The sequence below is a fragment of the Chinchilla lanigera genome, unplaced genomic scaffold, assembly GCF_000276665.1.
Source record: "Chinchilla lanigera isolate Chin_1 unplaced genomic scaffold, ChiLan1.0 scaffold00116, whole genome shotgun sequence".
Lineage (NCBI taxonomy): Eukaryota > Metazoa > Chordata > Mammalia > Rodentia > Chinchillidae > Chinchilla > Chinchilla lanigera.
The window spans coordinates 3,746,186-3,758,044 of record NW_004955517.1 but is presented as its reverse complement, the minus strand read 5'-3'; the positions used below and the strand labels follow the sequence as shown (position 1 = coordinate 3,758,044).

At 42.3% G+C, this 11,859-nt stretch overlaps 1 protein-coding gene and 1 long non-coding RNA gene across 2 annotated transcripts in view; one reads left to right on the top strand and one right to left on the bottom strand.

Moving 5' to 3' along the window:
• Ptprg (protein tyrosine phosphatase, receptor type, G) overlaps positions 1 to 11,859 on the top strand; it is a gene marked incomplete at its 5' end in the record, with an annotated part of 676,568 nt that overhangs the window by 594,865 nt on the left and 69,844 nt on the right.
• Positions 1 to 11,859, bottom strand: part of LOC106147090 — a 22,429-nt gene that overhangs the window by 2,770 nt on the left and 7,800 nt on the right. Inside the window, exons 2-3 of the long non-coding RNA XR_001231825.1 lie at positions 5,664 to 5,778; positions 4,226 to 4,396 (exon numbers count right to left, since the gene is read on the bottom strand). This is a non-coding gene — a long non-coding RNA (uncharacterized LOC106147090). The remainder of the gene's footprint in view (positions 1 to 4,225; positions 4,397 to 5,663; positions 5,779 to 11,859) is intronic.

The window sequence follows — 11,859 nt, the reverse complement described above, 5'->3', positions numbered from 1 at the left end:
ACCGCCCTTCTTACATGCAAAGCAAAGGCCACTTTTCTGAGTAGGAGCGAGATCCTCTCCAGTGGACTCTGCATGTCCAAAGGCACTGGGTTCGGTCCCAGGCCTTCAGTGTCCTCTTGTGCTGAGAGTGTGAAAATCAAAAGGTAGATTTATATGAAGCTGTTCTGACATCTACAAAAATCCTAGCGTCTGAGTCATGCTTTCGAGTGCCTTTGTGTGAACACCTTCCCGCAGACAGATCACTCACTGGCCCACAGGTGTTCTGCGCATTTCTATTTTTCTCCTTTTGACACTGCTGACTGCCTGTAGAGCTCCTCTCTTTCTGGAATTGTCTCTATGGCCATATTTCAAGATTTCCTTTAATCATTAGGCATACTTTTTTGCCATCCGCCTCTTCAGAAGCTGACAGGTGTCAAACCAGTGGGGAAAGCAAAAAGGAAATTTCATGATGCCAAAACATGGCTTGTCTTGGAGGCTTTGAGTTTATCATGACACTGTGGTGTTAAGCTGTCTTGTTCTGAGGAGAAGCTAAAAAGAGTGGGGATGGGGAGGCTTCTGAGGTCCCTGGTGTTTCTGGAGGTGAGAATTTTTTTTTCTTCTCCATGCAGCTGTGCAGGGAGATCTGGGTCACATGGCTGCTAATGCCACCAATCCCGGGCAACTTTGGCTCAATAAAAATTTCCCAAATGGCTACTTGGGGGCCTTTCAGAATTCAGGAGAGCTGTCCGTTGTTATAGTAACCGGCCCCCTGCTGTCACGTTGGCCTGAGCTGCCAGCCAAAGCTCTTGGAACAGGCTGACACATAGTCACCAGACAAAAGCAGGGAGGGGTGCGCAGCTAAAGGTTGCCATTTAAACATGCTCCGTGGCACTTAAAAGACTGCACGGGCTCTGTTGGGGAGGTGGTGGACAGACACGTTTTTAAACCACGCTGCCTTTCCAGGACAGGAAAACTTCTTTTGTTTAGTGAGTCCTTGGTAGTAACTGTGCTTCTTGGAATTTCTGCAATTCAGTGTGTTCTCCCCCGGCCCCAGGATGGATGCTTCCGTAGGTTTCCTCAAGTAGCCCGCTAATTATTCCAGGTATTAGTTACCGATTGTATGGTATTTGCTTCCCTGCAGAGCGTTGTCAGCTTAAGGGTGGTAGTTTTAAGCGCCTGTGGTTGTGTGTGAGGAAAAACTGCGGAGCTAGCCGGCTCTGCTCCAAAATTTCTGAAAGAGTGAATCTGGCAGAATTTAGAGCAGGGCTAAGGGTTGAGAAAAAGTCTAAATATTGTAGGAAGCTGCAAATTTCAAGTTTTTATGGAAATTTGTAAAATCATTCCAACACACAGATTAGTGTTCTTAGCCACACAGCAGATTCGTGCCATTTGGAGGACAGTTGTGGTGGTGCAGGGATGTTCTCCATAGAGCCAGACAAGTTCTGCGCCACAGCAGTCCCCTCCCGCTTGTCTCTTGCTTCCGGTCTGGCTTCTCCTGATTTGGGCTCCTGTGCAAGCACTTTCACCCAATACACAGCCTAATAATTATCAAAATACAAATAAACGAAAGCTTGTATGAAGGCAGAAGAAAACCCGACACTCCACAATTAGAAGATGTTCAGTCTTGCAAGTGCTTCGCTTCCCAAAGAGGAAGAAGCGGCCTATGAGTGGCACCACCTGTCACCTGCAGGGTGAGCGCTTCCAGAGGAGAAGCTGTGTCCACTCCGCGTTCCTCTGGACTTCCTGGCCACGCTGTTGGAACGCTGGGGAAGCAATTCCCTGTGAATTCTAGCAGCACCACCCGGTTTTGGGCGTGTCGAATATAATTAAATAGGCACTTCCATGTTCCCTTCTGATGAAATTACATCTTTCGGAGTCTATAGCCCAAAGATGCTGTGGTTATTTACATTTTAATGGGACACTGGATATAGGGTTTTTTCAGTTTGGGGCGATGGTACTAGGGATTGAAACCAAGTCCTAGCCACTGAGCTATAGCACTAGCCCTTTTTAGTTTTTTGCTTTTAGACATGGTGTCACTAAATCATTAATCTGCCCAGGCTGCATTCGAACATTAGGTCCTCTTGCCTCAGCCTTCCAGATGCTGGGATTGGAAGTGTGGGCCACTATGCCCATGTTATACTTAATCTATACTAACAGCTTGCCAGCTGCTGCCTCCGTCTCCCTGAGGTGGTTCTTCCATGCATCCTGCAGTCTCTGCTGTGTATCCGGAAAGTGCGTGTCCAGAGACAACAGGAATGTGTGGGGAAAAGATATAACCCCAGCGTTGTTTATGGGCACCAGCTTTGGAGAAAGGTGTAGCAGAAGGGAGGCCCACATGGTCCCCGATGGACCCTACCAAGTTGTGTTGATTTGCATGGTATCTGGAGGCATCCTCTTTGACAAGGGTGGAAGACGAGGAATCTGAATGTGAGGTCTTGGCAGTGATAGCAAACCCTCTAGTACGACCAGGGCAGTGTGTCCCTCTGAGCCCTACAGTGAGCTTTAAGGGTGAGCACAGTTTACTTTGCTCTCCCTATATCAGCCTAAAGACCCTTCACCCATCTTGTGAGCTTCCTGTTTTGGAAAGGCCCCACTGAGATCTGAGTCCCAGGGCGGGGGGATGCCTGTGGTAGAGGGGAGGGAGGGTGTTGTATGGAACCCTTGGTGGCCAATTGAAAATACTGTCTTCTACACCTGTTCTCTCTCTCTCTTTTTTGTCCATTTAGAGGGTGTAACAAAATAAAGTCCAAGGGCTTTCCCAGACGTTTCCGTGAAGTGCCTTCTTCTGGGGTGAGAGGAGAGAAGGGGAGCAGGTGAGGGGGAGGTCTCAATGGCCACGACCAGCTTGCTGAATTTTTGTTTTGTTGCCATGGGGATTAAAGTCTTCTACACCATGACTGCTGTCACTCAGCTGTTCTACCCCAGCTCCCAAAAGTAAGACTTGCAAATACCAATTCAGCTTGTGGGCAGCTCGTACCAGTTACAGAATGCCCTGTGGGTGCTTGCTTTGCTTTGTTTTGCGGGATGGGGAGCAGGTTTCTGTTTCGAAGTTAGTACATCTGGGGGATGTTCTGTGTTTATGTGTATGTATGTGTGCTGCATCCAAATTTTCAGATGTTTGCATGATGTAGAGCTTTGCTTAAAAAATCATAATGCATGCCTTTAGCCTTTGAGTGAAAATAACTTTCGGAAACCTAAGTTCATGGATAATTTTGAGATTAAGAGTAGCGAGAGAAATGAGCAAATATGGATATAACGTGCTTCTCTTGAAAATAAGGTGAATTTTTTTTAAAAAAGTGAAAACAAGCTGGACATGAGATCACGTGCTTGTAATCCTAGCACTCTGAGAGACTCAGGCTGGAGGATCAAAGTTAAAGTCCAACCCAGGATTCTTAGTCATTAGCAAAACCCAGTCTCAAAAAATTTTAAAAAGAGTTGAAAATGTAATTCTGCATATTTGCCCCAGGTCAATCCCTCCTACTAACAGACTAAAATAAAAAAAAAAAAAAAGTAAAAACATATGAGTTCTAGATAGGCTGAGTGCTTCAAAATATTATCATCTTGGAGTAGTTTATAAGACATGTTGAAAGTCATTATTGTACACTCTTAATCACCATACTGGATCCTCTTGATAATATTAATATGAGGCTAATCCCAGGCAACCTATGTAATATTAATTCGTATAATATTCTTTTAATATTAAAACTGTATTTTACTAATCCTTATTTTATCATGCAGTGAATAGTACCTTTTACTTTAAATGAACCAAATTACAGTCAAATTTTTATGTGGGATGACTTGTCTCTCTTGATTGTGGGTAAATCAGAGTACTAAGCTGTAATTTCAGTTCCTCTATCAATTATAATTGAATATACCTATCAGATCAGAGAACGTATAGTACAGGAATTAGGACGATTTAATGAGAAAGTCCATGAGTACTTTTTCTGAAGCTGTAGAGTGGTAGCATATTGGCCTTGTGACCAGTAAGGTAATTAATGTGTTCTTTCTATGATCTTTTTTAAGTTGTTGAAGTTTTCGATTTCTAATACATTTTCAAAATCCCAAAAGTAAAACCTAAAATAGAAACCCTATTTTTACCTTTGGATTTAAGGATCTCAATTTAAGAGTTGGAGCACGTAGACATCACTTGAACCTTGTTTTCTACTCAGTCCCATTAGAATGTTTTTTTCTGTGGCTCTTTTAATGCCAGCCTTACCCTGGGGGAAGCACGAAGATAAACACACACCCAGTTTCTTAGTGTCCCCAGAAGTGGTAATGTGATGCGGTAGACCGTCTTGTTTAGGTGTTTGGCTCCCACGGTTGGCGTGGGCTTATCCCAGTCGTAGCTTAGATCATCTGAGAGACGCCTAGAGGCTGTATGTGTTATTCCAGGGCGCTCAGACCCCCGCTGTCTTCTCTGCTTGTGAGGGAGAGAGGCACAAGTCAGTTTCACATGAGCCTTAGACTTGAGGATCGTCTAGTAAACAGCAAGTGCTGTCAGAATCTACCTAATTATGACTTGTATTGTTTTTAGTGCAGCTTTTATTGTTGGTGTTGTTTTTTTCTTTGGGCAGTGGTGGGAAGCAAACCCAGAGCCTTCATATGCTAGGTGAGCGCTCTGTTACTGAGCTAGATCTCCAGCCCGGTTTACTTTTTTACAATAGTGTAGTACCTAAGTCAGAAAGACTTGCACTCAGAGAGAGATAGGTCCGAACTCTAGCTATACGACTTCCTAGGTTCAGGGGGAGGAAGCCTTCTCTGCTTCAGTACCCTCATCTAGAAGTAGTTCTCCTGATAAATTCCTCTTTGTGGGGTTGCTGTGACGATAAGTGGAGGTGCCTACGTGTAAGGCTAGTGTGTGGGACATGTGGCCCCACCGACAAGCCGAAGAACAGAGGCTCTGAGGAGGCGAAGTACTTTGCTGGGCCACGCTGCTGGCATGGCTGAGCTGTGACGCACGCCATTGGCCTGAGTCCTAAGCATTCCCCACCCCCTGCTCAGTGCTGTGCTAGGTGCTCCATGTGGGAGAGATGCGCCACATGGAGATCTGTCCTCAAGGGGTCCCAAGCCTTTGTTCTTCCTTATTCTGGACACCCGCCAGCCTCTGCCCCCCGAACCTACAGTTCCCCATCCCACCTGCTGGTCTGAGGACTCAGCTCATGTGCCGCTGAGCACCTTGCCCTCCCTCCGCAGGTGCTCTGACTGCTTCCCCCAGCCCAGCGTCGTCCTCTACAGTCCTCTTTCTAGATCGAGGAGGTCCCCCACCCTGTGTCCCAGGCGTCTTCAGGAGGAGCAGGGATGGACTGGGGCAAGCGCTTCCACCAGCTTCCCCCCCTGCCACCTCTGCCTTCCTCTGTCCCTCTTATGTGCGCCCCCTCGCCCCACACCTCCACGCAGAAGGCAGCCTGGAATTCGCCACGAGGCAAATATGCCTCGGTAGCAACCCTGTCAGCAGCTGCAGGAGCTGCTAAGGAGTTCCCGCCCAGGAGTTTGAGGAAGGCTTAGGTTTTGCTGCTCTGGTTCCTGGCGCTCATCTTAGCCCTTCCCAGCAGCAGGAAAGGGCACCCAGCCCCATCAGGCAAAGGGTGGAGAGAAGAGCTCCAGTCACTGACCGCCATTATGAAAAGTGAGGGCTGATTATAGCCCCAGGAAGGAGAGGACAGAGGTATGAAACTCAGTCTCACCCGGTGTGGTAGCACATGCCAGTAGTCCCAAACGGTGAGGATCACGAGTTTAGTTCCACCTGGGCCACTTAGGGAAAGGTAGCTTGAGGCGTAGTTCAGTGGTAGAGCATCAGTGCTGCCAGAAAAAAACTCAGACTCAAGTTTCTCTGTTTTCTAAAAGGCTGATTTAAGTTTTTTTAAATTTTATTTTAAAGGGAGTAGTAAATGAGAAACAAACAAAAAAATAGAACAGTAGCAGCCTACCAGTATCATGAACATAAACAAATCAAAGCAGGAACATTCCAAATGATACAGGGTCTCAAGACAAAATAATACGAATCAACAGCAGTTGTTACATTACATATCGCTATCCTCAACTACACTGCTCAGATTACCAGATGTAAGAATGAACGATTGCTCAAACCATTATAGGGAATAAGAAAATAATCCTTCGATAAAACATTAGAGATAGTACAGAGTTTCACTAGACAAGATGGTAGGAGTTCACCATTGTAATTCCATTGCGTATTGTTACCTTCAAATCAGTTGCTCAGCGGACTTAAGTTTTGAATAGGTGATACTGGGCTCATTTCAAAAAGATACACACCTGTGTCTCCCTCCCATCATCTGGTCCTTACCCTCACAGATAGGTAACCCTATTGCTAGAGTGTTAGCTAATCTTCCAGAGATGACAGTGTGTAAAAAACAAATATAAATAGCCGTTTCCCCCCTTTTGCAATGCAATAAAATGCTGCATATGAAAGTGTTCTACTTTGCTCTTGTTTTTTAATTTAACATGGTTTTTCTCTACACTGTTTTCCCACAAAAGCCTGGTGTTTTTTTGGTAGGTGTGTTAGGGTTTACTTGAGCAGTCTCCTGGGGTCTTTCTGAATTGTTGACACAACAGAGCTCCAAACAACACAGTGATGGATAACTTTGTTCATGTGTCTTTCTGCAAGTGCATAAGTATACCTGTGGGATAAATTCAAGACATTACTGGCAGAGAGCTAGTGATGTAGCTCAGTGTTAGCGCTCTTTTCTTGCATGCAAACGTCCTGAGTTCAGTCCCTAGCACCACAAAAGAGAGAGAGGGAAAGGGCAAGGGTGACAGCGAAAGAAAGGAAGGGAAATAGAGCAAGAAAGAAGAGAGCGACAGAGAGAGGGAGAGGGGGGGAGAGAGAGAGAGAGAAAGAAAGAGAAAGGAAAAGGAAAGACACAGACAGATATTAGTTGATGGCATCACATGGTACCTAGACTGTCGTTTCGATGGATGCTGCCCCATGGCCTGCCTCTGTGAGAGACTCAGCTGGGTTTCTGTGAGCTGTGCAAGAGGATGCCTGTCCTCTGCACCCTGCCTGCACTATGTTGGCCTTTGTGCCAACTTCACCCAGGAAAAAGAAAGGGGTCTCAGTGTATTGCAAGTGCAGCGTGTCACTGGAAGTTGAAACTTTTGGGTGTTGTTTTGTTTTGTTTTTTTGTCTGTATACTCTGTTTTGCCCATTTTGCCTTTTAGTTGTTGGTCTTTCTCCTAGTGAAGAGGGATATCCCATCTCAGCAGTATGGGATACAAATATTCTTTTCCCAATATGTAGTTTGCTTTTGTAACTTGATGTTTTGTCTTAGATTTTATGTAATAATTTGTCTGTATTTTCCTTATGTTCTAGATTTTGAATAATAGAAAGACTCTGCATTCTGAAGTTACTTCTTTGAATGTTTGGATTCACATTAGCATAGCAAATTTTTAATTGTTGGGAATTTAACCTGGTTGTTAGTGGGATTTCAATCCAACTGATTTTTACAAGGTGGCCACAACAATTTCAAAAATAGTGCATTAGGAAGCCAATTAGTAACATATACCTTACTGGATTCCACTCTCACAGCAAAATACAATCCGTGAGTGTATTAATGAAATATGTAGTTGCTGAAAGGCTTTCACTAAATCATTTTAGATTATACATACTGAATAATAAAGTATAATAGCCAAGAAGATAATTCATTTCCTACCTCCTCTTCAGAATGGGTTAGACATCACATGATCACTACACATTCCAAATCAGTAAAGGTAGTATCAGGTGGGGACTCCCTCAAGCCTCAGTCGAGATGTTTATAATATTCTGGGCTGGGGTCCAAAGGATGAGGCAACTGCCTCAAAACACCTGACAATCCAGCCTTCTTTTCTGGAGGACAGTGGGGGGTTTGGGTGCTACTGTTTGTGTCTAACCTTGGTAAAGCTAGATATAATATACAAACAGGTATAGGTTCTTGGTCTGCTCAAAATGTGATTTGTGAAGTGGCCTCTGCTCTTCTTTCTCTCCTGGGAGGTATTATCAGTGCTTTCTACTCTTTTTTCATTTTTTAAAATTTTATAGAAAAAAGGTAAAACAAAATTTCATAAAAATATAAAGATGGTTAACACATTACATGTTGTTATCTTTAAAGTAGTTGCTCAGGGTGTAAAGATATGGGCATGAAAAAATCTCTAATCAATATTAGCACAAACCTGCCTTTGTAATGAACTAAGGGACACTAACAGTATGACTGACTTGCATTTTATTCCCTTTGCCCCATCCTAGTTGCTTTTCTTTTGAACAATTTTTTTTCCTATTCCACAATATCTATTGTACATTTTAGAACTTGTTTACTCTTTCAGTTTCTCACACCAGGGAGAGAATATGATGTTTACATATGCGGGTCTGATTTATTTTACTTATGAGTATGGTCTCTAGTTGCATCCATTTTCCTATAAATGTCTCGTTTATCTTTTTTATAGCTGAGTAATACTCCATTGTATAAAAATATTAAATATTGCATATCCATTCCTTGGTTGATGGGCATTGGGGTTGTTTCCAAGATGTAGCTATTACAAATTGTGCTGCTATAAACATGGGTGCACATATATTGCTGTGGTATGATGTTTTTAATTGTTCTGACAAAATACCCAGAAGAGGAATAGCTGGGTCGAATGGGACCTCTAATCCTAGCTTTTAAGGAATCTCCACACTGATTTCCACAGTAGTCGCATCAGCCAACACTCCCAACAATAGTGGCAAAGGGTTCCTTTTTCCCCACAGCCCTGCCAGCATTTGTTATCGGTTGATTTCTTGATGATTGCCATTCCTTCTGGGATGACATGAAATCTCAGTTATTTAATTTGCATTTCTCAAATTACCAGTGATAGTGAACATTTTTTTCATATATTTATTCAGTATTTGCATTTCTTCATCTGAGAAGTCTGTATTCATCTCAGATTCCCATTTTTAGACTGGGTCTCTGAATTTGGGGGGCCTGATTTTTTTTCAGTTGTTTATGTGTTCTAGATAGAAGTCCTTTGTCTGAGGGACAATTGGTTAAAATTTTTTTCCCACTCTGTGGGTTGTCTTTTCATTCTGTTGGTGATTTATTTTGATGTGCAAACACTTTTTAATAAGATGAGACACCAGTTGTTGATTCTTTTAAGTATTTCCCATGGAGTTTGGATTTTGTTCATGAACTCACTGCCTGTACCACTGTCTTCAAGATTTTTTCCTACTTTCTCTTCCAGCAAATTTAGTGTTTCTGTTTTTTAGGGGGATTTTTTGGTACCAGGAGTTGAACTCAGGACCTTGCACTTGCCAGGCAGGTGCTTATGCCACTGAGCTATATCCCTGCCTAGTGTTTCTGTTTTAGTATTGAAATCTTTGATCCATTTTGACTTTAGTGCATGGTGATAGGCATGGATCTAGTTTTAGTCTCTGGCATGTAGAGAGCCAGTTTTTCCAGCACCATTTATTAAACAGGCTTTCTTCCAATGAACATGTTTGGTGCTTTTGTCAAAGATAAGGTGGCTCTGTGTGTGTGTGTGTGTGTGTGTGTGTAATTGTATGTGCATCTTTTAATCTGTTCCACTGATCCTCAGGTGTGTTATTTATTTATTTATTTATTGCCAGTATTATGCTGATTTCATCACAATAACTTTGTAGTATAATTTCAACTCAGGGATTGTGATGCGTCTGGTGTTTTCTTTGTTGCCCAGAATTACTTTTGCTATTCTATGTCTCTTCTGGTTCCAAATGAATTTTAGGAATGTTTTCTGTAGTTCTGTGATGTCTGCTAATGGTATTTTGTTGGGATTGAATTAAATCTATATAATAATTTTGGTAGTATGGCCTTTTTCACTATGTTGGTTCTATCTGTGAGCAAGGGATATCTTTCAATTTTCTGATATCACCTTCAATCTCCTTTTCCACAGTAATGTAATTTTCAATGTAGAGATCCTTTACTTCCTTTGTTAGATTGATTCCTAAGTGTTTCTTTTTCTTTTTCTTTTTTTTTTTTTGGATGCTACTGTAGAAGGTGTGCTTTCCCTAATTTTTCTCTGTGAGTTTGTTGATTTCTGAGTGTTGACTTTGTATTCCACTATGCTACTGAGTTTAGTTATTAAATCTATAAGTCTTTTGGTGGAGTTCTTGGGGTCTTCTCCAGAGAGTATTAAGTTATCTGCAGATAATGATAATTTCTTCTTTTCGTATCCTTGTTCCATTTAATTCCCCCTCTTGTCTGATTGCTCTGGCTAAGGTATCCAGAACTATATTGAAAAGCAGTGGTGACAGTGGACCTCCTTGTCTTGTTCCTGATTTTAGAGAGAAAGCTTTTGGATTTTGTCCATTTAGTAAGATGTCTGTTGGTTTGTCAGAGATGGATTTTATCAGATTGAGATAAAGACCATCTATTTCTATTTTCTGTAGGGCTTTTGTCATGAATAAGTGTTGGACTTTGCCATAAGTTTTTTCTATGATGCTTTTAACTCTTTCAGAAAGATAGCAAGGAGGGGAAAAGCTGGGTCAGTCTGAACCTCTAGTCTTAATTTTTGAGGTATCTCCATACTGATTTCCATATTTCTTATACCAATTTACACTGCGACCAATGGTGAGGGGTTCCTTTTTCCCCGTGTTTTTATTGTTTGATTTGATGGCAGCCATTCTTCCTGGTGTGAGATGGAATCTCAGTGTTGTTTCACTTTGCATTTTCTCAATTACTGGTGATTTCCAGGACATCCCTGATGTGCATGTATCTACCATTCAGTTATCTCTAGAAGTACATTCATGTGTATCAGGCCTGTGTCTCCTTTGTGATTTGGAAAATATGCCAAGTGGAAACATTTTGGTTTCTCAAAGATCCTTTCCTGAGAAGACATTCTCAGGGTTATCTGAGTTATACGCACTGGATCATGTAGTGTGCAGTAAAGCAAACTGAACAGCGAGTGCATTGTTGTGTATGAAAAATCTCAACTGAGAATTTAAGTTGACTCCCAAGTGGAACCCAGAGTCCATGCTCACAGCGCCTTCTACTCCTGTTGCATGTTGTTACTTCCACCTCTTCATTTTGTCCTGATAAATCAATTCCTGTCTTTTTAACCTAGCTCCCCATTATCTTCCTTGAAGGAATGTGAGTGTTTTCAACTTTCTAAATTTACATGGTTCTTATTCATACAAGATTCTCTGTGAAGGATCCATTCACAAATCAATTATTCATGTGATTTCTTGACAGTATGAAAATAAATGATATTATTAGCAGATGTGACAATGAAAATTTAAATAAGGACAATCAAATCACTTACAGTTGCTTAGTTAACATGCTGCAGCAGTTCAGCTGCCTGACCACGATAGTCTGCAATTGAAATTTTGTACTGCAAGCTAACAAAGTCCTTCTCACCTTTATGTGATTATAAAAATATTGAGCTTAATGTAAAGACAGTGACTTGGTTTCCAGTCTCTGTATGTCAACATTTGGTCTGTTTGTAAATTAAAGTTTTCATAGAGGCCGAGACACCATCTCACCAACTTCTCCCAACCTAGAGCACAGGAGTCACAGTGTCTGCAGCAACTGTGTGACAATGAAAACCTGTCAGGAGGGATGGAGACAGGGACTTTAAAGTCTACAGACCGCACAAGCCCAGTGCTCAAAGCAGATTTAGACGCCAGCCTCTCAAGGAGTCTTTTTGATGTATAACTGTGTTGCATGGGGTTCCAGGCATTGGAGAACTTTGACATCCACACTTTGCTTCTGAAAATTAGTGGTAGCATAATTATTCCCAGGTTCTCGTGAGTGGGGCAGACAGAGAGATAAGTAACATAAATGTTACCCTGAACTTCAGGTTCTCTAAGCCAGCACTGAAGAAAAGAGAAGCAGCAAAAAAGAGGATTTTAATGGACAAAGTTGGTTGTTCTGGGTGGTCTGC